At 41.6% G+C, this 27,699-nt stretch overlaps 1 protein-coding gene across 1 annotated transcript in view; it reads right to left on the bottom strand.

The window, feature by feature from the left end:
- ndl (serine protease nudel) overlaps window positions 1-27,699 on the bottom strand; it is a 437,329-nt gene that overhangs the window by 80,186 nt on the left and 329,444 nt on the right. The gene's annotated exons all lie outside the window — the stretch shown is intronic.

Raw genomic sequence — 27,699 nt, forward strand, 5'->3', positions numbered from 1 at the left:
AAGGACTCGTCGGATGTTATTGAGCGAGTAGCCATTTTTCCTAAGGGTTTCCGTGAGGTGTTCTTTTTCTTCCTCGAGGTGCTCTGCGTCAGATATCGCTATGGCCCTGTTTACTAGTGATGTTAGGACAGCCTGCTTTTGTGATGGGTGATGATGAGACAAGGCGTGTAGGTACCTGTCTGTGTGAGTGGGTTTCCTGTATACTGCGCGACTCAGCGTCCCATTGGGGTTACGTATTACTAGCACATCCAGGAACGGTAGTTTTCCGTCTACTTCTATTTCCATGGTGAACTGAATATTTACGTGTATGGAGTTGAGATGGTCGAGAAATAGCTGTAGGTTATTGCTCCCGTGAGGCCAGATTATAAAAGTGTCGTCTACAAAACGGAGAAAACATTTCGGTTTCAGGGCAGATGTAGCTAAGGCTTTCTGTTCGAAGTGTTCCATATACATGTTTGCTATTATTGGAGAGAGTGGCGACCCCATCGCGGCCCCTTCAGTCTGTTCGTAGAACTCCCCGTTGAAATAGAAGTAAGTGGCGCTAAGGCATTCTTTAGCTAGTGTTGACAGGTCTTCTGGAAGTTTCTGATCTAATAGCGGAAATACTTCTGTTAGCGGCACCTTGGTGAAAAGTGACGTGACGTCAAAGCTTACTAATAGGTCCGTACTTTCAATTGATTGGTCCTTAAGGAGCTGGATGAAATGTCGGGAGTCCTTCACGTAGGTTTCAGTGTTTCCTGTATGTGGCTGAAGTAGTCCAGCTAGGTAGCGGGCGATCTCGTGCGTGGGAGAGCCTATAGCGCTCACGATAGGTCGCAGAGGTATGCCTTCTTTGTGGATTTTAGGTAGGCCATATAATTTTGGAGGTATCGGGTCCGAGGATATCAGTTTCTTCTGTATTTCGGCTGGGATACTGGAATTTTTTACTAGTGTGTGGAGTTTGTTCTTAATGCGGTTGGTAGGGTTCCTAATTTTTCTGTATGTAGAATCGGTGAGTAATTGTTCTATTTTCCGAGTGTAGTCTGTGCGTGTCATTATCACCGTAGCGTTGCCTTTATCTGCGGGTAGGATAATTGTTTCCGTATCTTGACGTAGTGTTTTTAGGGCATGAATTTCTTCTTTAGTCAAATTGGATGGCGGCGGCTTTGCGGATCTCAGTAGACATGATACATCCTGTCTGATCTCTTCTGCAGATTCGGTAGGAAGGTGCCGGATTGCAATTTCTACTTTGCTGATTATTTCTTCTACCGGTATACTATTCGGAGCTACTGCGTAGTTGAGTCCTTTTCTCAAGACCGAGGTAGTGGGTTCACTGAGTGGCTTATCTGTGAGGTTTACTATTACATTCTTCTTCAGTGGAGCAGGTGGTTTCGGTTTCTGTTTTTGTAAGAGGCGGTTGAATTTCTTGTTTTGCTTGGCAGTGGCTAGTTCCAGTGTACGCTGGGATTGTGTGTTGCTAATGCTGTCTAACGTGGTCCAATCATTGAGCGACAGCGTGCTGGCAAGTTGCAGGTGGAGATGAAATAATTTATTGTTGAGGTAGTCCAGAGTCTGTCTTGTGTCACTGATCCGTTCTCTGAGGAGTTTTATGCTGGTTTCGTGAAGAATACGGTCAGTCCGTCGGTTCTTGGTGTGATATTTCAGTCTCACACATGCTGGTATAATGCTGTTGTCCCTGCAGCGTTTCAGAAAGGCGAGTCGAGCCAGGTAGTTACTCATTTTCTTCCGAAGGTTGTCGAACTGCCTAGTAGCTTTGAGAATATCCTCCCCGTAAAGGTTTCGTATCTTAGAAGTGAAGCTTCCACGGTGTGAAGAATTATTTAATTTATTTTCCGGGTTGAACCGTGTTGTACTTGTACGCATATCACGTACAGTTTGCCGACGTTTCGAATACATTGCAGTATTCATTGTCAAGGCGACTGAAATACCCCTACTCGATCCGAGGTAATCAGTCTCCCAGGCAGAGTTACACTACTAGAGTGGCCTTGATCTTGGCCTTTTATATCCTAGCCTATCTGGCTGGCGTAAGCCCTGGCTGTCTCGCGAGGCTTCTGGAAAGTTTATGTCACAGCCAGGTAGTGGGGGCTTGCCCGCGCTGTTATGTAATGGGGTTGCGGCCCGTGTGTTTATGTTGTGGTCTGTATGTCTTAAGCTATGAATGATGGGCATCCAAGAATTACTGATTTTGTATCCTTCTTCTAAATTTATGTTATTCGGATGTTTCTTGATTTCGATAGCCTCGCGGATTTTTCTTTCCAGATTCCAAGGGATAGCTGCTAGGATCTTGGTCTTGTCAAATGATATTCCGTGCCTAGTTTCGTAGGAGTGCTTGGCTACTGCTGAAATATCTGTGTTTTGGTTCTTGGTGTGACGGATATGTTCTTTTAGGCGGGTGGAGATCAGACGTTTTGTCTCACCTACATAACAAGCTCCGCAGCTGCATTCAATGTGATACACTCCAGGGGCCTGTAATTCTATTGTGTCTTTTACTGGTGGTAGATAACGGGCTAGCTTACGGTGAGGTTTATAGATAGTTTTTATGTTGTATTTGTCCAGTATCTTGCCGATCCTGTCTGTAGTGTTTTTAATGTATGGCAGTATCGCTGTTTTCTGGCGGGTCAGTTCTTCTTTCCCGTTGTTTTCTCCTGCGGCGGTCTTTTCTTTCTTCTCTTCTGATTTTTTAAGGACTCGTCGGATGTTATTGAGCGAGTAGCCATTTTTCCTAAGGGTTTCCGTGAGGTGTTCTTTTTCTTCCTCGAGGTGCTCTGCGTCAGATATCGCTATGGCCCTGTTTACTAGTGATGTTAGGACAGCCTGCTTTTGTGATGGGTGATGATGAGACAAGGCGTGTAGGTACCTGTCTGTGTGAGTGGGTTTCCTGTATACTGCGCGACTCAGCGTCCCATTGGGGTTACGTATTACTAGCACATCCAGGAACGGTAGTTTTCCGTCTACTTCTATTTCCATGGTGAACTGAATATTTACGTGTATGGAGTTGAGATGGTCGAGAAATAGCTGTAGGTTATTGCTCCCGTGAGGCCAGATTATAAAAGTGTCGTCTACAAAACGGAGAAAACATTTCGGTTTCAGGGCAGATGTAGCTAAGGCTTTCTGTTCGAAGTGTTCCATATACATGTTTGCTATTATTGGAGAGAGTGGCGACCCCATCGCGGCCCCTTCAGTCTGTTCGTAGAACTCCCCGTTGAAATAGAAGTAAGTGGCGCTAAGGCATTCTTTAGCTAGTGTTGACAGGTCTTCTGGAAGTTTCTGATCTAATAGCGGAAATACTTCTGTTAGCGGCACCTTGGTGAAAAGTGACGTGACGTCAAAGCTTACTAATAGGTCCGTACTTTCAATTGATTGGTCCTTAAGGAGCTGGATGAAATGTCGGGAGTCCTTCACGTAGGTTTCAGTGTTTCCTGTATGTGGCTGAAGTAGTCCAGCTAGGTAGCGGGCGATCTCGTGCGTGGGAGAGCCTATAGCGCTCACGATAGGTCGCAGAGGTATGCCTTCTTTGTGGATTTTAGGTAGGCCATATAATTTTGGAGGTATCGGGTCCGAGGATATCAGTTTCTTCTGTATTTCGGCTGGGATACTGGAATTTTTTACTAGTGTGTGGAGTTTGTTCTTAATGCGGTTGGTAGGGTTCCTAATTTTTCTGTATGTAGAATCGGTGAGTAGTTGTTCTATTTTCCGAGTGTAGTCTGTGCGTGTCATTATCACCGTAGCGTTGCCTTTATCTGCGGGTAGGATAATTGTTTCCGTATCTTGACGTAGTGTTTTTAGGGCATGAATTTCTTCTTTAGTCAAATTGGATGGCGGCGGCTTTGCGGATCTCAGTAGACATGATACATCCTGTCTGATCTCTTCTGCAGATTCGGTAGGAAGGTGCCGGATTGCAATTTCTACTTTGCTGATTATTTCTTCTACCGGTATACTATTCGGAGCTACTGCGTAGTTGAGTCCTTTTCTCAAGACCGAGGTAGTGGGTTCACTGAGTGGCTTATCTGTGAGGTTTACTATTACATTCTTCTTCAGTGGAGCAGGTGGTTTCGGTTTCTGTTTTTGTAAGAGGCGGTTGAATTTCTTGTTTTGCTTGGCAGTGGCTAGTTCCAGTGTACGCTGGGATTGTGTGTTGCTAATGCTGTCTAACGTGGTCGAATCATTGAGCGACAGCGTGCTGGCAAGTTGCAGGTGGAGATGAAACTTCCAGAAGACCTGTCAACACTAGCTAAAGAATGCCTTAGCGCCACTTACTTCTATTTCAACGGGGAGTTCTACGAACAGACTGAAGGGGCCGCGATGGGGTCGCCACTCTCTCCAATAATAGCAAACATGTATATGGAACACTTCGAACAGAAAGCCTTAGCTACATCTGCCCTGAAACCGAAATGTTTTCTCCGTTTTGTAGACGACACTTTTATAATCTGGCCTCACGGGAGCAATAACCTACAGCTATTTCTCGACCATCTCAACTCCATACACGTAAATATTCAGTTCACCATGGAAATAGAAGTAGATGGAAAACTACCGTTCCTGGATGTGCTAGTAATACGTAACCCCAATGGGACGCTGAGTCGCGCAGTATACAGGAAACCCACTCACACAGACAGGTACCTACACGCCTTGTCTCATCATCACCCATCACAAAAGCAGGCTGTCCTAACATCACTAGTAAACAGGGCCATAGCGATATCTGACGCAGAGCACCTCGAGGAAGAAAAAGAACACCTCACGGAAACCCTTAGGAAAAATGGCTACTCGCTCAATAACATCCGACGAGTCCTTAAAAAATCAGAAGAGAAGAAAGAAAAGACCGCCGCAGGAGAAAACAACGGGAAAGAAGAACTGACCCGCCAGAAAACAGCGATACTGCCATACATTAAAAACACTACAGACAGGATCGGCAAGATACTGGACAAATACAACATAAAAACTATCTATAAACCTCACCGTAAGCTAGCCCGTTATCTACCACCAGTAAAAGACACAATAGAATTACAGGCCCCTGGAGTGTATCACATTGAATGCAGCTGCGGAGCTTGTTATGTAGGTGAGACAAAACGTCTGATCTCCACCCGCCTAAAAGAACATATCCGTCACACCAAGAACCAAAACACAGATATTTCAGCAGTAGCCAAGCACTCCTACGAAACTAGGCACGGAATATCATTTGACAAGACCAAGATCCTAGCAGCTATCCCTTGGAATCTGGAAAGAAAAATCCGCGAGGCTATCGAAATCAAGAAACATCCGAATAACATAAATTTAGAAGAAGGATACAAAATCAGTAATTCTTGGATGCCCATCATTCATAGCTTAAGACATACAGACCACAACATAAACACACGGGCCGCAACCCCATTACATAACAGCGCGGGCAAGCCCCCACTACCTGGCTGTGACATAAACTTTCCAGAAGCCTCGCGAGACAGCCAGGGCTTACGCCAGCCAGATAGGCTAGGATATAAAAGGCCAAGATCAAGGCCACTCTAGTAGTGTAACTCTGCCTGGGAGACTGATTACCTCGGATCGAGTAGGGGTATTTCAGTTGCCTTGACAATGAATACTGCAATGTATTCGAAACGTCGGCAAACTGTACGTGATATGCGTACAAGTACAACACGGTTCAACCCGGAAAATAAATTAAATAATTCTTCACACCGTGGAAGCTTCACTTCTAAGATACGAAACCTTTACGGGGAGGATATTCTCAAAGCTACTAGGCAGTTCGACAACCTTCGGAAGAAAATGAGTAACTACCTGGCTCGACTCGCCTTTCTGAAACGCTGCAGGGACAACAGCATTATACCAGCATGTGTGAGACTGAAATATCACACCAAGAACCGACGGACTGACCGTATTCTTCACGAAACCAGCATAAAACTCCTCAGAGAACGGATCAGTGACACAAGACAGACTCTGGACTACCTCAACAATAAATTATTTCATCTCCACCTGCAACTTGCCAGCACGCTGTCGCTCAATGATTGGACCACGTTAGACAGCATTAGCAACACACAATCCCAGCGTACACTGGAACTAGCCACTGCCAAGCAAAACAAGAAATTCAACCGCCTCTTACAAAAACAGAAACCGAAACCACCTGCTCCACTGAAGAAGAATGTAATAGTAAACCTCACAGATAAGCCACTCAGTGAACCCACTACCTCGGTCTTGAGAAAAGGACTCAACTACGCAGTAGCTCCGAATAGTATACCGGTAGAAGAAATAATCAGCAAAGTAGAAATTGCAATCCGGCACCTTCCTACCGAATCTGCAGAAGAGATCAGACAGGATGTATCATGTCTACTGAGATCCGCAAAGCCGCCGCCATCCAATTTGACTAAAGAAGAAATTCATGCCCTAAAAACACTACGTCAAGATACGGAAACAATTATCCTACCCGCAGATAAAGGCAACGCTACGGTGATAATGACACGCACAGACTACACTCGGAAAATAGAACAATTACTCACCGATTCTACATACAGAAAAATTAGGAACCCTACCAACCGCATTAAGAACAAACTCCACACACTAGTAAAAAATTCCAGTATCCCAGCCGAAATACAGAAGAAACTGATATCCTCGGACCCGATACCTCCAAAATTATATGGCCTACCTAAAATCCACAAAGAAGGCATACCTCTGCGACCTATCGTGAGCGCTATAGGCTCTCCCACGCACGAGATCGCCCGCTACCTAGCTGGACTACTTCAGCCACATACAGGAAACACTGAAACCTACGTGAAGGACTCCCGACATTTCATCCAGCTCCTTAAGGACCAATCAATTGAAAGTACGGACCTATTAGTAAGCTTTGACGTCACGTCACTTTTCACCAAGGTGCCGCTAACAGAAGTATTTCCGCTATTAGATCAGAAACTTCCAGAAGACCTGTCAACACTAGCTAAAGAATGCCTTAGCGCCACTTACTTCTATTTCAACGGGGAGTTCTACGAACAGACTGAAGGGGCCGCGATGGGGTCGCCACTCTCTCCAATAATAGCAAACATGTATATGGAACACTTCGAACAGAAAGCCTTAGCTACATCTGCCCTGAAACCGAAATGTTTTCTCCGTTTTGTAGACGACACTTTTATAATCTGGCCTCACGGGAGCAATAACCTACAGCTATTTCTCGACCATCTCAACTCCATACACGTAAATATTCAGTTCACCATGGAAATAGAAGTAGACGGAAAACTACCGTTCCTGGATGTGCTAGTAATACGTAACCCCAATGGGACGCTGAGTCGCGCAGTATACAGGAAACCCACTCACACAGACAGGTACCTACACGCCTTGTCTCATCATCACCCATCACAAAAGCAGGCTGTCCTAACATCACTAGTAAACAGGGCCATAGCGATATCTGACGCAGAGCACCTCGAGGAAGAAAAAGAACACCTCACGGAAACCCTTAGGAAAAATGGCTACTCGCTCAATAACATCCGACGAGTCCTTAAAAAATCAGAAGAGAAGAAAGAAAAGACCGCCGCAGGAGAAAACAACGGGAAAGAAGAACTGACCCGCCAGAAAACAGCGATACTGCCATACATTAAAAACACTACAGACAGGATCGGCAAGATACTGGACAAATACAACATAAAAACTATCTATAAACCTCACCGTAAGCTAGCCCGTTATCTACCACCAGTAAAAGACACAATAGAATTACAGGCCCCTGGAGTGTATCACATTGAATGCAGCTGCGGAGCTTGTTATGTAGGTGAGACAAAACGTCTGATCTCCACCCGCCTAAAAGAACATATCCGTCACACCAAGAACCAAAACACAGATATTTCAGCAGTAGCCAAGCACTCCTACGAAACTAGGCACGGAATATCATTTGACAAGACCAAGATCCTAGCAGCTATCCCTTGGAATCTGGAAAGAAAAATCCGCGAGGCTATCGAAATCAAGAAACATCCGAATAACATAAATTTAGAAGAAGGATACAAAATCAGTAATTCTTGGATGCCCATCATTCATAGCTTAAGACATACAGACCACAACATAAACACACGGGCCGCAACCCCATTACATAACAGCGCGGGCAAGCCCCCACTACCTGGCTGTGACATAAACTTTCCAGAAGCCTCGCGAGACAGCCAGGGCTTACGCCAGCCAGATAGGCTAGGATATAAAAGGCCAAGATCAAGGCCACTCTAGTAGTGTAACTCTGCCTGGGAGACTGATTACCTCGGATCGAGTAGGGGTATTTCAGTCGCCTTGACAATGAATACTGCAATGTATTCGAAACGTCGGCAAACTGTACGTGATATGCGTACAAGTACAACACGGTTCAACCCGGAAAATAAATTAAATAATTCTTCACACCGTGGAAGCTTCACTTCTAAGATACGAAACCTTTACGGGGAGGATATTCTCAAAGCTACTAGGCAGTTCGACAACCTTCGGAAGAAAATGAGTAACTACCTGGCTCGACTCGCCTTTCTGAAACGCTGCAGGGACAACAGCATTATACCAGCATGTGTGAGACTGAAATATCACACCAAGAACCGACGGACTGACCGTATTCTTCACGAAACCAGCATAAAACTCCTCAGAGAACGGATCAGTGACACAAGACAGACTCTGGACTACCTCAACAATAAATTATTTCATCTCCACCTGCAACTTGCCAGCACGCTGTCGCTCAATGATTGGACCACGTTAGACAGCATTAGCAACACACAATCCCAGCGTACACTGGAACTAGCCACTGCCAAGCAAAACAAGAAATTCAACCGCCTCTTACAAAAACAGAAACCGAAACCACCTGCTCCACTGAAGAAGAATGTAATAGTAAACCTCACAGATAAGCCACTCAGTGAACCCACTACCTCGGTCTTGAGAAAAGGACTCAACTACGCAGTAGCTCCGAATAGTATACCGGTAGAAGAAATAATCAGCAAAGTAGAAATTGCAATCCGGCACCTTCCTACCGAATCTGCAGAAGAGATCAGACAGGATGTATCATGTCTACTGAGATCCGCAAAGCCGCCGCCATCCAATTTGACTAAAGAAGAAATTCATGCCCTAAAAACACTACGTCAAGATACGGAAACAATTATCCTACCCGCAGATAAAGGCAACGCTACGGTGATAATGACACGCACAGACTACACTCGGAAAATAGAACAATTACTCACCGATTCTACATACAGAAAAATTAGGAACCCTACCAACCGCATTAAGAACAAACTCCACACACTAGTAAAAAATTCCAGTATCCCAGCCGAAATACAGAAGAAACTGATATCCTCGGACCCGATACCTCCAAAATTATATGGCCTACCTAAAATCCACAAAGAAGGCATACCTCTGCGACCTATCGTGAGCGCTATAGGCTCTCCCACGCACGAGATCGCCCGCTACCTAGCTGGACTACTTCAGCCACATACAGGAAACACTGAAACCTACGTGAAGGACTCCCGACATTTCATCCAGCTCCTTAAGGACCAATCAATTGAAAGTACGGACCTATTAGTAAGCTTTGACGTCACGTCACTTTTCACCAAGGTGCCGCTAACAGAAGTATTTCCGCTATTAGATCAGAAACTTCCAGAAGACCTGTCAACACTAGCTAAAGAATGCCTTAGCGCCACTTACTTCTATTTCAACGGGGAGTTCTACGAACAGACTGAAGGGGCCGCGATGGGGTCGCCACTCTCTCCAATAATAGCAAACATGTATATGGAACACTTCGAACAGAAAGCCTTAGCTACATCTGCCCTGAAACCGAAATGTTTTCTCCGTTTTGTAGACGACACTTTTATAATCTGGCCTCACGGGAGCAATAACCTACAGCTATTTCTCGACCATCTCAACTCCATACACGTAAATATTCAGTTCACCATGGAAATAGAAGTAGACGGAAAACTACCGTTCCTGGATGTGCTAGTAATACGTAACCCCAATGGGACGCTGAGTCGCGCAGTATACAGGAAACCCACTCACACAGACAGGTACCTACACGCCTTGTCTCATCATCACCCATCACAAAAGCAGGCTGTCCTAACATCACTAGTAAACAGGGCCATAGCGATATCTGACGCAGAGCACCTCGAGGAAGAAAAAGAACACCTCACGGAAACCCTTAGGAAAAATGGCTACTCGCTCAATAACATCCGACGAGTCCTTAAAAAATCAGAAGAGAAGAAAGAAAAGACCGCCGCAGGAGAAAACAACGGGAAAGAAGAACTGACCCGCCAGAAAACAGCGATACTGCCATACATTAAAAACACTACAGACAGGATCGGCAAGATACTGGACAAATACAACATAAAAACTATCTATAAACCTCACCGTAAGCTAGCCCGTTATCTACCACCAGTAAAAGACACAATAGAATTACAGGCCCCTGGAGTGTATCACATTGAATGCAGCTGCGGAGCTTGTTATGTAGGTGAGACAAAACGTCTGATCTCCACCCGCCTAAAAGAACATATCCGTCACACCAAGAACCAAAACACAGATATTTCAGCAGTAGCCAAGCACTCCTACGAAACTAGGCACGGAATATCATTTGACAAGACCAAGATCCTAGCAGCTATCCCTTGGAATCTGGAAAGAAAAATCCGCGAGGCTATCGAAATCAAGAAACATCCGAATAACATAAATTTAGAAGAAGGATACAAAATCAGTAATTCTTGGATGCCCATCATTCATAGCTTAAGACATACAGACCACAACATAAACACACGGGCCGCAACCCCATTACATAACAGCGCGGGCAAGCCCCCACTACCTGGCTGTGACATAAACTTTCCAGAAGCCTCGCGAGACAGCCAGGGCTTACGCCAGCCAGATAGGCTAGGATATAAAAGGCCAAGATCAAGGCCACTCTAGTAGTGTAACTCTGCCTGGGAGACTGATTACCTCGGATCGAGTAGGGGTATTTCAGTCGCCTTGACAATGAATACTGCAATGTATTCGAAACGTCGGCAAACTGTACGTGATATGCGTACAAGTACAACACGGTTCAACCCGGAAAATAAATTAAATAATTCTTCACACCGTGGAAGCTTCACTTCTAAGATACGAAACCTTTACGGGGAGGATATTCTCAAAGCTACTAGGCAGTTCGACAACCTTCGGAAGAAAATGAGTAACTACCTGGCTCGACTCGCCTTTCTGAAACGCTGCAGGGACAACAGCATTATACCAGCATGTGTGAGACTGAAATATCACACCAAGAACCGACGGACTGACCGTATTCTTCACGAAACCAGCATAAAACTCCTCAGAGAACGGATCAGTGACACAAGACAGACTCTGGACTACCTCAACAATAAATTATTTCATCTCCACCTGCAACTTGCCAGCACGCTGTCGCTCAATGATTGGACCACGTTAGACAGCATTAGCAACACACAATCCCAGCGTACACTGGAACTAGCCACTGCCAAGCAAAACAAGAAATTCAACCGCCTCTTACAAAAACAGAAACCGAAACCACCTGCTCCACTGAAGAAGAATGTAATAGTAAACCTCACAGATAAGCCACTCAGTGAACCCACTACCTCGGTCTTGAGAAAAGGACTCAACTACGCAGTAGCTCCGAATAGTATACCGGTAGAAGAAATAATCAGCAAAGTAGAAATTGCAATCCGGCACCTTCCTACCGAATCTGCAGAAGAGATCAGACAGGATGTATCATGTCTACTGAGATCCGCAAAGCCGCCGCCATCCAATTTGACTAAAGAAGAAATTCATGCCCTAAAAACACTACGTCAAGATACGGAAACAATTATCCTACCCGCAGATAAAGGCAACGCTACGGTGATAATGACACGCACAGACTACACTCGGAAAATAGAACAATTACTCACCGATTCTACATACAGAAAAATTAGGAACCCTACCAACCGCATTAAGAACAAACTCCACACACTAGTAAAAAATTCCAGTATCCCAGCCGAAATACAGAAGAAACTGATATCCTCGGACCCGATACCTCCAAAATTATATGGCCTACCTAAAATCCACAAAGAAGGCATACCTCTGCGACCTATCGTGAGCGCTATAGGCTCTCCCACGCACGAGATCGCCCGCTACCTAGCTGGACTACTTCAGCCACATACAGGAAACACTGAAACCTACGTGAAGGACTCCCGACATTTCATCCAGCTCCTTAAGGACCAATCAATTGAAAGTACGGACCTATTAGTAAGCTTTGACGTCACGTCACTTTTCACCAAGGTGCCGCTAACAGAAGTATTTCCGCTATTAGATCAGAAACTTCCAGAAGACCTGTCAACACTAGCTAAAGAATGCCTTAGCGCCACTTACTTCTATTTCAACGGGGAGTTCTACGAACAGACTGAAGGGGCCGCGATGGGGTCGCCACTCTCTCCAATAATAGCAAACATGTATATGGAACACTTCGAACAGAAAGCCTTAGCTACATCTGCCCTGAAACCGAAATGTTTTCTCCGTTTTGTAGACGACACTTTTATAATCTGGCCTCACGGGAGCAATAACCTACAGCTATTTCTCGACCATCTCAACTCCATACACGTAAATATTCAGTTCACCATGGAAATAGAAGTAGACGGAAAACTACCGTTCCTGGATGTGCTAGTAATACGTAACCCCAATGGGACGCTGAGTCGCGCAGTATACAGGAAACCCACTCACACAGACAGGTACCTACACGCCTTGTCTCATCATCACCCATCACAAAAGCAGGCTGTCCTAACATCACTAGTAAACAGGGCCATAGCGATATCTGACGCAGAGCACCTCGAGGAAGAAAAAGAACACCTCACGGAAACCCTTAGGAAAAATGGCTACTCGCTCAATAACATCCGACGAGTCCTTAAAAAATCAGAAGAGAAGAAAGAAAAGACCGCCGCAGGAGAAAACAACGGGAAAGAAGAACTGACCCGCCAGAAAACAGCGATACTGCCATACATTAAAAACACTACAGACAGGATCGGCAAGATACTGGACAAATACAACATAAAAACTATCTATAAACCTCACCGTAAGCTAGCCCGTTATCTACCACCAGTAAAAGACACAATAGAATTACAGGCCCCTGGAGTGTATCACACTGAATGCAGCTGCGGAGCTTGTTATGTAGGTGAGACAAAACGTCTGATCTCCACCCGCCTAAAAGAACATATCCGTCACACCAAGAACCAAAACACAGATATTTCAGCAGTAGCCAAGCACTCCTACGAAACTAGGCACGGAATATCATTTGACAAGACCAAGATCCTAGCAGCTATCCCTTGGAATCTGGAAAGAAAAATCCGCGAGGCTATCGAAATCAAGAAACATCCGAATAACATAAATTTAGAAGAAGGATACAAATTAAAAATAGGAGAGGATTTCCACCAATCAATATTTATTGTACACATTAAACTACAGGACCGGTTTCGACCTCATATTCAAGGTCATCTTCAGCTGAACCATATATACATATTAATATAATGAAGCTTTGATTAAGATTGTGGTGTTGAAGGAATGCCATATGATGATGATGTACATTTAGTTACATACAAATGGGGCACGTCTTAGCGTGAGCTGGCGTATATGTCATTCTGTGCAATATTGCAACTGTATGTCTAAAATGTTGAAGGTCTTAAAACTAGTGTATAAAACACGTCTTTTCCTAAACTAACTTATATATATGTACAAGATAAAAACAATACATAAAAACACTTCATGTACATGAACATTCGTTCTTGCTTGGTGGTCAATACATCGACTAACTTCCGTATTTAAGTCTTATTCACAGTTGTACACTTCAGCTGCTATTCATAGAGTTTGTAAAATTGCATGGATAAAAGTTTTGTCTTCCTGTGCGTATGTGAGATAAAACACTTTCAATTTAAAAAGGGTGCCAAATGTATGGATGAAATTCAAGTAAAATATGTTCAGCTCTGCTGTGTGTGTTGCCCTTTTATAAGAACCAGTTCATGTTTACTTATTGGCGTCCGTAAATCTGGGTGACATTGGTTTCAAAGTAGTGGCTCCTTTCCCATTTGTAGCTGTGCAATGATGTTATGTTTATTGTTGTTGGTGTAGCTGAGTTGTGTTTGACATGCGAGCTTGTAATACAAGGATACAAAATCAGTAATTCTTGGATGCCCATCATTCATAGCTTAAGACATACAGACCACAACATAAACACACGGGCCGCAACCCCATTACATAACAGCGCGGGCAAGCCCCCACTACCTGGCTGTGACATAAACTTTCCAGAAGCCTCGCGAGACAGCCAGGGCTTACGCCAGCCAGATAGGCTAGGATATAAAAGGCCAAGATCAAGGCCACTCTAGTAGTGTAACTCTGCCTGGGAGACTGATTACCTCGGATCGAGTAGGGGTATTTCAGTCGCCTTGACAATGAATACTGCAATGTATTCGAAACGTCGGCAAACTGTACGTGATATGCGTACAAGTACAACACGGTTCAACCCGGAAAATAAATTAAATAATTCTTCACACCGTGGAAGCTTCACTTCTAAGATATATTCCTAGTCATTTCGCCGATGAAATTCAACGTCATCCTAGGGTCAGATTTCCTAGCCAAGTATGGGGGAATCATTGATTATCCTGCCAACGTCATACGATTTTTTAATATCGATTCTGTAGAGTTGCAGCTGGTAGACTGTAATAATTTGAAGTGCCAAGGTCTGGGTACCCCATTCATAGAAACCGGAGGCAAGATGAGCGATGCTTTGCCTGCCGATGAAATAGATTGCGAAGAGGGTAGACCCGGTCAAGAGGGACCCGTCGAGGGCCAGGAAGTGCCCATTGTTGAGGATGTGTTCGACGAAGGTCGTGATCACTTCATATTTCTCACCAGTGCGGCTGAAAGCCCAGAGTTCGATTCCCGCGTGGCAGAAGCAACTCGACAAATATTTGAGAAATTCCCTGAAGTTTTTGATGACAAACCCGGCGTTATTAGAGATTTTGAATACCAATTGAATGTCAAGGACACCTCTCCTTATAAAAAACGGCCCTATCCAGTTCCTGAGAAGTACCGAGAGGAAGCCAGGACTGTGATAAAGGAAATGGAAAATAATGGTATCATTTCTAAATGTGTCACTCCGTATCTAAACCCCCTGGCCATTGATAAGAAAACCAGCTGTTTCACATCCCGAACTTCGCATTTATGTAAAGTTTTGCCCGCTTTATGTAGGACCATATAGGATTGCAGAGGTTCTCGAGAACGGGGCATACAAAATTAAGAAATTGGGTGGAAGCATCGAGGGCATTTACAATGCAGCCAACCTAAAGAAATATTTCAGGAGAGAATATCATTAAAAGAAAATCCTATCGAATTTTCTTTTCCCCAGGAGGAGGGGGAGATGTACCGGTAACGGCGGTACAGACTAAGTCCCCGTTATGAAAATCTTAAACTTACGTGTTATGCTCCGGAACGCTTACGAAGAACTAACTCGACAGCGAGCGACAGCTGCGCGCGGGTGACGTAGTGAGCGGGTGACGTCACAGCATGCCTCGCTGCACTACGAAACCTGGATTGATGTAGAATGTTCTACGAGTTTCGGATCAAATATAAATACGTGCTGCTTCGCTCAGCAGATCAGTGAATGTGAGTGTGTATTGCAGCATGTTATAGTGAGCAGCAGTGCGCTGCAGAATGTGATACCAGTTCGTGGCCGGGATTTCTATAAGCACATTAGACTGTAGTATTCGCACCGTCAGTTCGCGGGTGCGGTAATCGAGCGTGAAGCCGCTGCTAAGTTTCAAGTTCGTGGACTTTAATATAGTCACGTTGAATGTGGACTTATTCAGATTTCCTTATATTGTGACAACCTTTTACTCCGATAGGACGTGAGGTGAATTGTGTATCGTCTGGACATTATTTATTGACTGTTACTCTATACGAGTGTCCGAGACCCGCAAACATTTTCGAGTGTTCGAAATTGAAATTTTATGGACTTGAATCTGATTGCTCCTTGCCGAGGACTCGATACTTTAAGTTATAAACTGTGTTTAATCCAAATTTAATTTACCAATCCGCAAGCTGTGGTCATGAACTGTGAACTGTGCAGGTGTGAACAGCGCATCTCTATTTTAATGAACAGTGCATTTCCATTCTAATGAACAGTGCATTTCCATTCTAATGAACAGTGTACATTTAGTTTATGGACAGTCAAACCAAGGACTGTCAGTACTCAGTTAATTTCGTCTTTTGGTTTCAACACGTGAACGAGTTTGATTCACGAGCGGAACATCTTTATTTCATTTAAATTGAACAGTGCTTCAATGAACTTACTTCATGTTGTCATAGGTGCAACAAACTTTAAGTAACTTTAAACTGGACAATCAGTTCCGAGTGGACTTTATTTTGTGAATGTTTCTTTCACTTGACACGTGATAAAATTAAGTGACATTTCACCGAGACATTTGTGTTTGGACTTTGTTAAAAGCATTTATAAACATTCTATCATCTGTGCAGAAGCAGCCTTTGCACTAACTCGCCCCAGAGCTGAACGATGTTCATTCATGTTCACCATTTACAAGGACTACCTCGACGCCATGGATCTTCAAAACACCGAATAGATCTTCTAGAACTTCCATCGGGGGACGAATGGTGGTTCGCTGCTATGGAAAATGGAGCTGCCGGAATCTAGGGACATCGCCAGCCATAAGACGAGGAACGTTTTCAACTGTATACGCTGTACAGAGGTGATATTAATTTCAATTTTTAATAAACTCTGAAACAAAAGTTTTTAGGATTTCTTTTAAACAAAACCCTCTCCCTCTGTATGCACTTCAACGACTGGTACACGCCCTGCGTCTCATCTCTACCAAAGTACCAAATTTACTGTTACAGTACCATGGATATAATATGTTCTGGAAAAGGCCCAGACAGAACCATCAGAAATACTGGACAGAAACATTTACCGTCACAAGGTAAATAGTTGGGTAGTAAAGCCAGAGAATGAAGTCCCTAAAAGATCAGGGACTAATTGGTCAGAAGAAAGGAAACAGGCACACAGTGAAAGAATGAAAGCAGTATGGTCTGTTAGAAAGGCGAATCATAAATGTAATGCGTGATCCAACAGGGTCCATAAGCAAATGATGATGATGATGATGATGATGATGATAATGCAATATTCTATACAATATAACATCATCTGCAAATAGCCTTATCTGTAATTCCTGTTCTTTATTCATGCCCGTTTTCTTCTTCCGTTTTATGACTGCATAGGATCACTTTAGTCAGTCCATCGTTCAGGTCTCTTTGAAGGGATTGTTCAGGCATTGCAGTCCTCCATGTACTTCTTCAGATGCTCCGATCTTCGTGCCCTTTCCTCGGTTGAAAATGTGCATGTTATTGGTTTGTTTCATGTAAGGGTAAAGCGGAGGTTTGTATTCTTGAGTTTTGTATTCAATTTTATCTTAATTTGAGATCCTCTCTTACTTCTCTGATCCATTTACATCTTGTTGTGGTATTTTTTGAGACAAGATTGTGTTGTACTAGTTGTTTCAGAAGTCTCGAACACTGCATCCTCATGATATGTCCAAAGAATCCCAGTCACCTCTTACACATAGTATCTGTAATGGGTTCTAGCTCTTTGTACACGACCTTGTTAGGTATTATCCACCACTGTCCATCTTTCTGGTATTTTTTGTTGATGCAGGTTCTTCCAATCCTCCTTTCAATTTTCTGAAGTCTCAGTCTTTGATTGTTTATTCAGATGAAAATGTGTTTCTGCTGCATATGTAGCTTCCAGTTTTATAACTGTGTTGTAGTGTTTTATTTTTGCATTTATTGATAGACATTTCTTTTTGTAGATGTCCCATGTCAATTTTTGTGCTTTAGCTAATCTATTTTGTTCTTATCTGGATTGAGATTTTTCCTTTTAGGTTATGTGTTATTACTTCTCCAAGATATTTAAATTGAATTACTATTTTGATTTTATTACCATTTATGGTAACTTCTATTAGTTGTGCTGGTTTTTGGGACATGATTTCTGTTTTTTAAAATGATGTTTTGAGGCCAATTTTATTTGCAAGGTTTTGAAGTTCTGATATATGGGTTTTTGCTTCTGTTATGTCAACTGCTAGTAATGCCAAATCGTCAGCAAAACCCAGGCAATTTGTTTTGATTTTTTGGCCAATCTGTATTTTTGGAGGACATTTCCTAAACCATTCCCTCATTACCATTTCTAGAGCACAATTAAATAATAGTGATGAGCTAAACTTCACTTTTGATTTGGTGTTAGTGAGAGTCAATTTTATCATGTTTATTAATTTAGGGTGTAGTCCAAGGTGTCTTAAAATTTTAAACAGGGATTCTCTATAAATGCAATCATAAGCTTTCTTGAAATCTACAAATGTTATCACCATATCTCTGTTTCTTCTCCTGTTGTAGTCTGTTATCAACTTAAGACCCATGATCTGATCAGGACAGCTCCTCCAGGGTCTGAAACCTCCTTGATATTCTCCTAGTTCTTTCTCAAGTTTTAAACTTATCCTATTAAGGATGATTATTGAAAAGATTTTGTATGTTATGTCTAGGAGTGAGATTCCCCTGTAGTTATGAGGGTCAGTTTTGTCTCCTTTTTTGTGCAGTGGGTGAATGAGGGCTGTTGTTTAGTGTTCTGGTAGTTCTTCTTTAATCCAGATAGAGACAAATTGTTGATGGAGGGCAACATTTGCTGATATTCCTGCATATTTCCAAATTTCCTCAAAGGTCTGATCTTCTCCTGGTGCTTTGTAGTTTTTTAAATTTATTCAGTGCTTGGTAGACTTCCTTTATTGTGGGGGTATTGATGTTCACTGGTGATGTTTTTACTGGGGTGGTGGTGTCCAAATGAAGGAGTTCTGTAGGTTCCTCACAATTTAGAAGCTTGTTGAAATATTTGGCCAGAATTTCTGCATTGTCTTTATTGTTTTGAGCCAACTTACTATTTTCGTCCTTCATCAGTAGGGTCGGGGTTTCATATTTTTGGAGCCGTTTTCTGAAGGTTTTGTAGTAGTCCCTTGATTGAGTTTTATTGAATGATTCTTCAATTAATTGCAGTGTGTCTTTATGATGCTGTCTTTTTATTCTTCTCATGTCCATTTTATATATAAAAAAACATAAATGTCCAATAAAGGTCCATAAAGCCCCTATGCGGCCACCCTCTTAATCATTACATGATCAGATAATACTTCACCTATTCTAATTCTCTGGGTTCTATCTTCTAGAAATTTAGCCACCATTCTTTTTTCTAGTCCAATAGCCCTTAATTTTGTCAGTAATCCCTTATAATCTCCCCTGTCAAAAGCCTTGGATAAGTCAATAGTGATACAGTCCATTTGACCTCCCGAATCTAAAGTATCTGCTATATCTTGCCAGAATCCTACAAATTGAAGCTCATTGGAATAACCTTCCCTGAACTTGAACTGTCTTCTATGCAACCAGTTAGTAATTTTTGTAAACATGTCTAATATACCTATAATCACAAATGCTTTTCCAGACCTTACAAACAACACATGTCAATGTTGCCATTGATGCTTTCACGGCTCGTACTTACAGACATAATGTAGGCTTTTGAGCTTATGCCATGTCAAGATAATAAGGTGAAATTCTTTACGTTTTGCAGAGAACTTGCTCTGCATCATCAGAAGAAAATCTTGATTGTCCATGAGAAAGACTTCTCAAACAATGAGATTTGAATGTAGACATTATAATAGAAGTGGAAATGGTACATTCATTGTCACCAGATGGCTCCCCAGATGCAGTACCGTGCTTAGTGTTCAAAGCAGAAGCTGATGGAACCATCAGAATCAGTCTGAGAGGGTCACATAACAAAACAGGCTTGTGTCAATGTCATACCTTTATATATGCATACACTTCTTATGTTATGTGAACCTCTCAGACTGATTCTGATGGTTTTGTCTGCTTCCGCTTCAAACGCTAGTGCTGTACCATGTCCGGGGAGCCATCTGGTGATGAATGAATGTACCAATTCCACTTCTATTATAACATCTAAATTCAGGCCTCATTGTTTGAGAAGCCTTTCTCGTGGACAGTCAAGATACAGAGCAAAGTTCTCTGCAAAACATAAAGAATTTCACCTTATTTTCTGGACATGGCATAAGCCCAAAAGCCTACACCATGTGTATAAACACATGTCAAGCTAATAGGCCTGTAATTATCCGCCTTATGTTTATCACCCTTTCCCTTGTACATTGGGGTTACTATTGCAACTCTCTATTCATTTGATATTACTCATTCATGCAAGCAGTAATCAAATAAATATTTTAGATATGGCACTATATCCTGACCCAATGCCTTTAGCATATCTCCAGAAATCTCATCAATCCCAGCTACTTGTCTGACTTTCAACTTTCGTATCTTTTTGTAATTTATTATCATAGGTAAATTTCAGTAATTCACCAATATTAATTGCCTCCTCTATCTGGACATTATCCTTATATACTTTACATAATGTTGATTGAGTACTTCTGCTTTCTGTAAGTCTTCACATATACACTCCTCTTGTTCATTAATGATCCTGGAATCTCCCTCCTGGAACATGTTCCTGCCTTATTGTATCTACCTAGGTATACATATCCTTCCATTGCTCCCTAAAATTTGTGTGGTTGCTAATTATGTTTGCCATCATGTTATCATTAGCTGACATTTTTGCTAAATCCAATTTTTTAGTAAGCTCCTTCAATTTCTCTTTACTCCTGCAACCATTCCTATTTTCTCTGATCAGCTTTTCCTTCTTAATTTCCATGTTGTAATGTAATGGCTCCTTACAATTCCTCACCATTCCTTAAGACTTTAAAAGGTACATACCTATTTTCACACTCCTCAATGATCACTTTAAATCCTTCTCATAGGCTGTTTACATTTTTATTTACCATTTTCCGTTGATCATAATTGCTTTTCAAAAAATTCCCCCATGTCTCTCTTATCAACCATATGGTCCTACTTTTACGACATTCCTTTCTTTTATTTTTAACTATGTCAAAGGCAGCTTCATTATCAATGATATTATCTGTCACTTCAGTTTCTCTATAGAAGTCACCTGGTTTTATCAGCACAACATCTAGAATATTTTTCCCTCTAATTGGTTCCGCCACTTTCTGATTCAGCTGTCCTTCCCATATTAACTTATTCACCATTTGTTGGTCATGCTTTCTGTTGCTCACTTTCCCTTCCCAGTTAATATTTGGTAAGTTCAGATCACCTGCTACAACAATGTTCCTCTGTGTGTTGTTCCCCAAATAGCTGATTATCAAATAATTCTTTATCAGCAGCAGCGCCAGCCTTGCCATTGCTATTATTATTAGCTTTATGGGCCACATTGGACCACTTGAGTCTTCCACGTACACTTTTTCTTTGAAGGTTGTACTGTTTGATTCTTCTTATCTACCCAGTACTTCTTCATTTGTTCTGATAGCAGTGTTATTAATTCGTCTGAAATCTCTACAGGCCTTCTGTGCATCATTTCAGTTAAAAATTTGTGTTTCTTAAGAAGGATGGTAATTTTATTCTTGTTTTCTGTATCTGTAATTTTAAGTCAAACTGTTTTTTGATCCTCTTGAATTTCTTTGATCCAATGCCCTCCCGTCTTTCTTCCCCATTTCTCATCACAAGTTGTCATAAAATCCTGTTTTCTGGTAATTGTAAGTTGTAAAAGAAATTAAGAGATTCTTTTCTTCTTCATTCTGCTGGTAACTGGGTCAATTTCTTGAAAGACAGTTTCATTGGGAAGGATTCTCCAGACTCCTTTAACCTAGTACTTTTTATTTATGCATTCTAATGATTCTTCTTTCAGTTTTGAGAAGCTGATCAGTTCTTCTTTCATTTTTAATTTGGAACAAGGTTTTGCAAGTGTAAGTGGCTTCAGGCAAAGTTACAGTTTTGTAGTGTTGGATCTTAGTGTCTATTGAGAAGCATTTTTTTGTTATAAGTTGACCACATTAGAAATTGTGCTTTTTTTCATTTTGTTGGTTCTATATATATATATATATATATCCGTCTTAGTGCCAGCTCCTTTACTGCCATGGTTGCTAAGATTGCCAGAGAGAACATGCCTATTATGCAGCACCGAAGATAAAAGCATACCCTATCCTCACTTTTCAAGATATCTCATTGTAGTTTACATTTTCTTGTAGCCAAGTGATCTCTCTCTTCACTCATTATATTAACATCACGAAAATAATTCATACTGCCGAGTAAAAATATTACTTTTTTCCATGCAATTTTTGAAAACATTTAAAATTCAATTTTGGATCTCAGTAAATCCTAGTATTTTGATTGTACTCACCTAAATTCCTGTGCAGATTGATGCATTGTTTACTAGTTTGTAAAATATTAATGTTTTAGGAATAATAGTTCTTCTAAAAATAGATTAAAATACTGACTTGGTCTAGCATCAGGAGGAGGTGTATGTTTAGGGCCAGGCGTCTCGAGGAATGCAGGAGAGGGTTGAAATTGTACGTAGTGATGGGACTGAATTTCACGGAAATCAGGAATCTGGTCATCATCGTCAATACTGTCTCCGTCAACTCCATCATTATTCCCGTCACTATCATTACCATCCGAACCGGAAATTTCATGCATCACTGTCACACGAGTAAGTCGTATAACATCACCAGTGTCGTCATTGTTTGAAACGTTACCGGCATTATTATCACTCTCAGTATAATCTGAATCATCGCCTGACTCGATAAAATCAGAATCATTACTCAGTTAATTAGCATACTCTACCAAATCGTCATCAATTTCAGACACAGTACGAGAACTAGTCACCATTATTATGAACACATGGTCTACAGGTACGTGCCAAATAGCTGAAATAGAAAAAATCATAACATCAACACAACATGACACACAGAGATTCTGGTGGTAGATTTAGAAACTATGTAGTATCTACTGTACTATAGAGTGACACTGACTGGAGCTGCCATCTGTCAGATATGTGCAAACTATTACGACTTACATAGACAGCTGCAACATGGAGCGCGATGGCGCTCCTGGCACTTTTCGCTAGCCTACAGAGGAGCGCCATCATGTTCCCCAGCACTCTAAGAGATATATAGTGCTATATGTATTTTTTTTTTAAATTTGCTTTACTTTGCACTGACACAGATAGGTCTTATGGCGATGATGGCATAGGAAAGTTGTAGGAGTGGAAAGGAAGTGGCTGTAAATTTAATTGAGGTACAGCCTCACCACTTGCTCAGTGTGAAAATGGGAAACCATGAAAAACCATCTTCAGAGCGGCCAACAGTGGGGTTCGAACCCACCATCTTCTGAATGCAAGCTCACAGCTGAGCACTCCTATCTGCACGGCCATCTCACTTAGTATATATGTACCATCAAAGGCTACGTAAACTAAATGTTGGGGTAACCATTCCAGCAAATCTAGGGAACTTCAGCATCAGACCAGGAGGAAAGATGGGTAACTGAAGTTATTGACGGATGATTAATGTATGCTTGTGAATGAGTAGGTATAACTTCAGCAGGTATCTAATTAATATTAAATTACTAAATAGGAATATAACTTAGCCATCCCTGTGCTATAGGGGTAGCATGCCTGCCATTTTTCTAGTTTGAGTTTGAGTTTGATTTCCAGTCAGTTTGGGAATTTTCATTCTAGTCCGAGAGCTAAACAGGGTTCACTTGCAGGAGTTGTCTGATATGAGGGGCAGCAAAGCCAAGCAATTCGGCTGAGGATATCATCATGTTGACCAGTATCTGAAAGTCTGGCTGGGCAGCAATCATTTTGGCAGGCCAAGGCTATAATGGTTTGTTGTTTTTGTTTTTAATAATGTGTTTGAACATTCCCTCAAGTGCTATATTGATTGTTGGAATCTTTTACCTTAGGAGTTCTTTAATGAGCTGGAAGCCAATGATATAGAGTTGTCACATTTAAACATAAATAAAATGATAATGTACCAACTCTGACGCAATACAACTGGTCTTAAAATTCTTACCTCTAAGTATTTACATTGCTACTAATGTAATATTAGTGAAGTTTAGAAACTGCCCCAAAATTCTTCTTCTTTTCCATAATATATCAAAACCTTCTTTGACTTATGTGAGGTGTTTCTAGTTATTCCAAAGGCATGCTGGCTCATTTTGTATCTTTACCAGAAGGTTTAGGCTTAAAACTCTTCCTGACACCAAATTATTTTTCTGGAACTCCAACTCATTGTTCCACTGAGATTCAAACCTTGGCATGTGAATTTTAAAGCATTTTTTATTGCTTAATGTACAAAATAGGTACCCACTCAAAAACTGAAGGTCATCTTTTCTCAAAGAATGGGCATTCCCAAGTATCATTCAGTGTCAGCTCTTCTGATCCTTAGCTCTCTGCTCCTGTATCTAGGCAATGAGGTTGTCCTTTCTTACTAATGAAGGGGTTTCAGCTGTTTACCACCATGTTGCTCTTGGGCATCCTCAACTTCTCCTTGGTTCTATGATGGCAAGAGCTTTTTGTACAGGATGATCTTCATCAGGCTGCTCGACATGCCTGTACCAGTGGAGTTGTCTCTCGTCCAGTTTCTCACTAATAGCAGTGATAATGAAGGATCCTTTACACTGCTAATTATGTATTTGGTTGGTCAGAGTAACACCTGCAGACTAACACACCATTCACATCTCTGTGTAGAGCATTTGCTGAACGTGCCATACATGAGGACAGGTCTGACAGGCATCTTGTAAACTTTGCCTTTAAGACTTATGAGCATCCGTCTCCTGAAACAAGACACCTATCAGTGATAGCCATTTTATCCAGCCAACATCGATGCCGTGATTGACATCATCATTGATTATTCTCTCTTCCTACACCTGATCCTCTGTTTGTTTCTCCAGTGATGCCCTACATTGTTTTAAGGCTGCCTCAATCTCTTAATTCATTTCACTGATCAGAATGATATCGACTATGTATAGTAAGGTCCACGATAGTTCTGGCACTAGCCGCTCTGTCAAATAGTTTATGAAAAATGTTTGAAGGGCAGAATTGTACTCGGTGCTGATCCCTGATGCACACCAACTTCAATACAAAATGTTTCAGGCACATGACCTAGCCTTCACTTCGATAGAATTGACAAACATACATGTCCTGAAACAGCCTCACATACTTCTAAGGGAAGTTTTGGTGTTGCAATGCTGCCCAGACAATCTGTCTGGGAACCTGATCAAAGGATTTCTTTTCCTTTTTGCTAGTGGTTTAATGTCGCACTAACAGATCAACTGTTTTCAGCAAGGGAAGGATGGGAAAGGGCTAGGATTGGGAAGTTAGCATCCATGGTTTCATTATGGTACAGCCCCAGCATTTGACCGGTGTAAAAATGGAAAACCATGGAAAACCATCTTCAGGGCTGCCCCTGGTGAGATTTGAACCCACCGTCTCCTGAATGCAAGCTCACAGGTACACAACCCTAACCACAGAGCCAACTCGCTCCATCTCACAGGCTTTCTCCAGGTCGATGTACACCTGTATATGGAGTTCCTTGTGTAGTACATCACACATAGTGCTTCTCTATCAAGATTGGTTAAGTTTAAATTGCATCACTTATTGACATCCCAAATGTGAAACCGCACTGATTCTGATGCTTGTTGATATTCTTGATGCTATGTACAATGATATGCTCTCAAATTTTGAGTATGTATGAAGTGAGATTGATGCCACTCCATTTCCCACATTCTCTGATGTATTTATTTTGCTTGAAGATGGGCACAAGGTAGCTTTGACGAAACTGTTCTGGCATTTGCATACCAGCAACTGTGTATTCTCATGCAAACATGAATTTATCATTTACAACCATTTTTTAGGTTATCATGCAAATTTGAATTTATAAAATAAAAGCATCATTTCAGTAGGTTTTCAAGGAGTTGCCTGAGTGTTATTGTAGCTATACCACTAGTCTCAGAAAGTAAAAACTTCTGTAGTTTGTGCCTCTCCTCTCCATTTCCACTACTCATTTTTCAGGCTTTTACTCTAAACTGGCTGCTCAATATCACATTTTGAACTTTCAGAATTTTCTCATTCACTGTTGCTTTTCTTGGATCTGCCACTGTTAAGTTACCAGTAAACAATTCTACTCAATCTCACATTTCTGGCTTGCTTTCATTTTCACTTCTGTTCAGAATTTCAGATTTATCACCAATGGCCTTGGGTTGGATGGAGACAGGTTCATTGGGGATTCACATTCAATGTCATATACCATATTTACTCAGATATATCTCACACTTTCCTTTTGAAAATTTAAGCTTAAAAATCAGGGTGCAAGGTATAGGCTAGTAAATCAAACTTGGTTAGAATTAAAATCATTTTTAAAAGCATTAAATCCTAATGATTTTATATAATATATTGCATTTTATTATGTTCCATCATTTATTAAGCCATGCCTAAAAGATCCTGAAGCATATACTAGACTTCTGCATCCATAAAACAGTAGGTATCATGCCTTATCAATGTAGTTTTCTCAAGAGCTGTGGAACGTCTGATACTATTCATGCTGCCTGCCATGATACTGTGAAAAGATGCAAACAATAGATAGGACATTTCTAGATCTTGAAAAAGCCTTTGATAGAGTACCTCATGATCTTGTATGGTATGCATTAATGTCCCATAATGTACTAGAGATAGTGGATTCAGCTTCTTTACCATAATTTCAGCATCTCAGTTTGCTGCACAGCAGCCTTATCACCATTTCTCTTCATTCTCTGCGTGGATGCGGTCATCAAGGATTCACAGAAACCGTGCCCCTGAACCTTGTTGTACACCGATGACGTGATGGTGGCATCCGAGTCAAGACCTTCACTTGGATGATAGTCCAAGCATGGAAGAACTGTCTTGATGAATATGGATTGCACCAGAACATCAAAACCCCAGAATATCTCAAGTGCAGAGAGGAAACAGACGGAACATTATCCATAGATGGCTGCAAACTTAAAAGTGTCTGATTTTTGCTACCTTGGCTCACATCTAATTGTAGCATCATAATGGACATCCAATATTGCATCAGTGACACCTGGATGAAATGGTAACAAGTTACACGGGTTCTCTGCGACTGTAAACTGCCTGTTTACTTCAAGCCTCGGACTTACAAGACTGTGGTGAGACCTGTGCTACTACATGGGACCGAATGTTGGCCCATTACTAGAAAACAAGAACAGAAGGTCTATATTGCAGAAATGATGATGATGCTTGTTTAAAGGGGCTTAACATCTAGGTCAACGACCCTTACTGAAATGAGGATGCTACATTTGTCACTAGGTCATACCAGACTTGACCACATAAGAAACTAAGATAGGTATTCTTCATAGTACAACTCATTGAAGTACTCCTTCCATTAGTTATTGATGATCTTGTTACCTTAGTGTACAATTTACCCTTATTGTCGTGGACATATTTGGTGGTGACAACGTCCCTGGAGTAGCCGAAAATTGAAGATCATAAAAAGTAAATGGCAGATATTTGCATAACACCAATAAATACCAAAATCATTATTTTCAGTATCCTTGAGGAAGACTAAAAAGTGAGGTAAAATAAAATAAAAAACTCTTTCAATCTGGCATCTAAACCAACTATTCAATCACTTACCACCAACTAACCAAAAGAAAGAATGATTTATATGTACTGTATTTCAATATATATATATATATATTAAATTATTTTCTTTTTGTTTATGATTTCAAGAAATGTAGGGAGCGTAGGCTACATAAAATAAATGTTGGGCA

This window comes from Anabrus simplex, chromosome 1, assembly GCF_040414725.1.
Source record: "Anabrus simplex isolate iqAnaSimp1 chromosome 1, ASM4041472v1, whole genome shotgun sequence".
Lineage (NCBI taxonomy): Eukaryota > Metazoa > Arthropoda > Insecta > Orthoptera > Tettigoniidae > Anabrus > Anabrus simplex.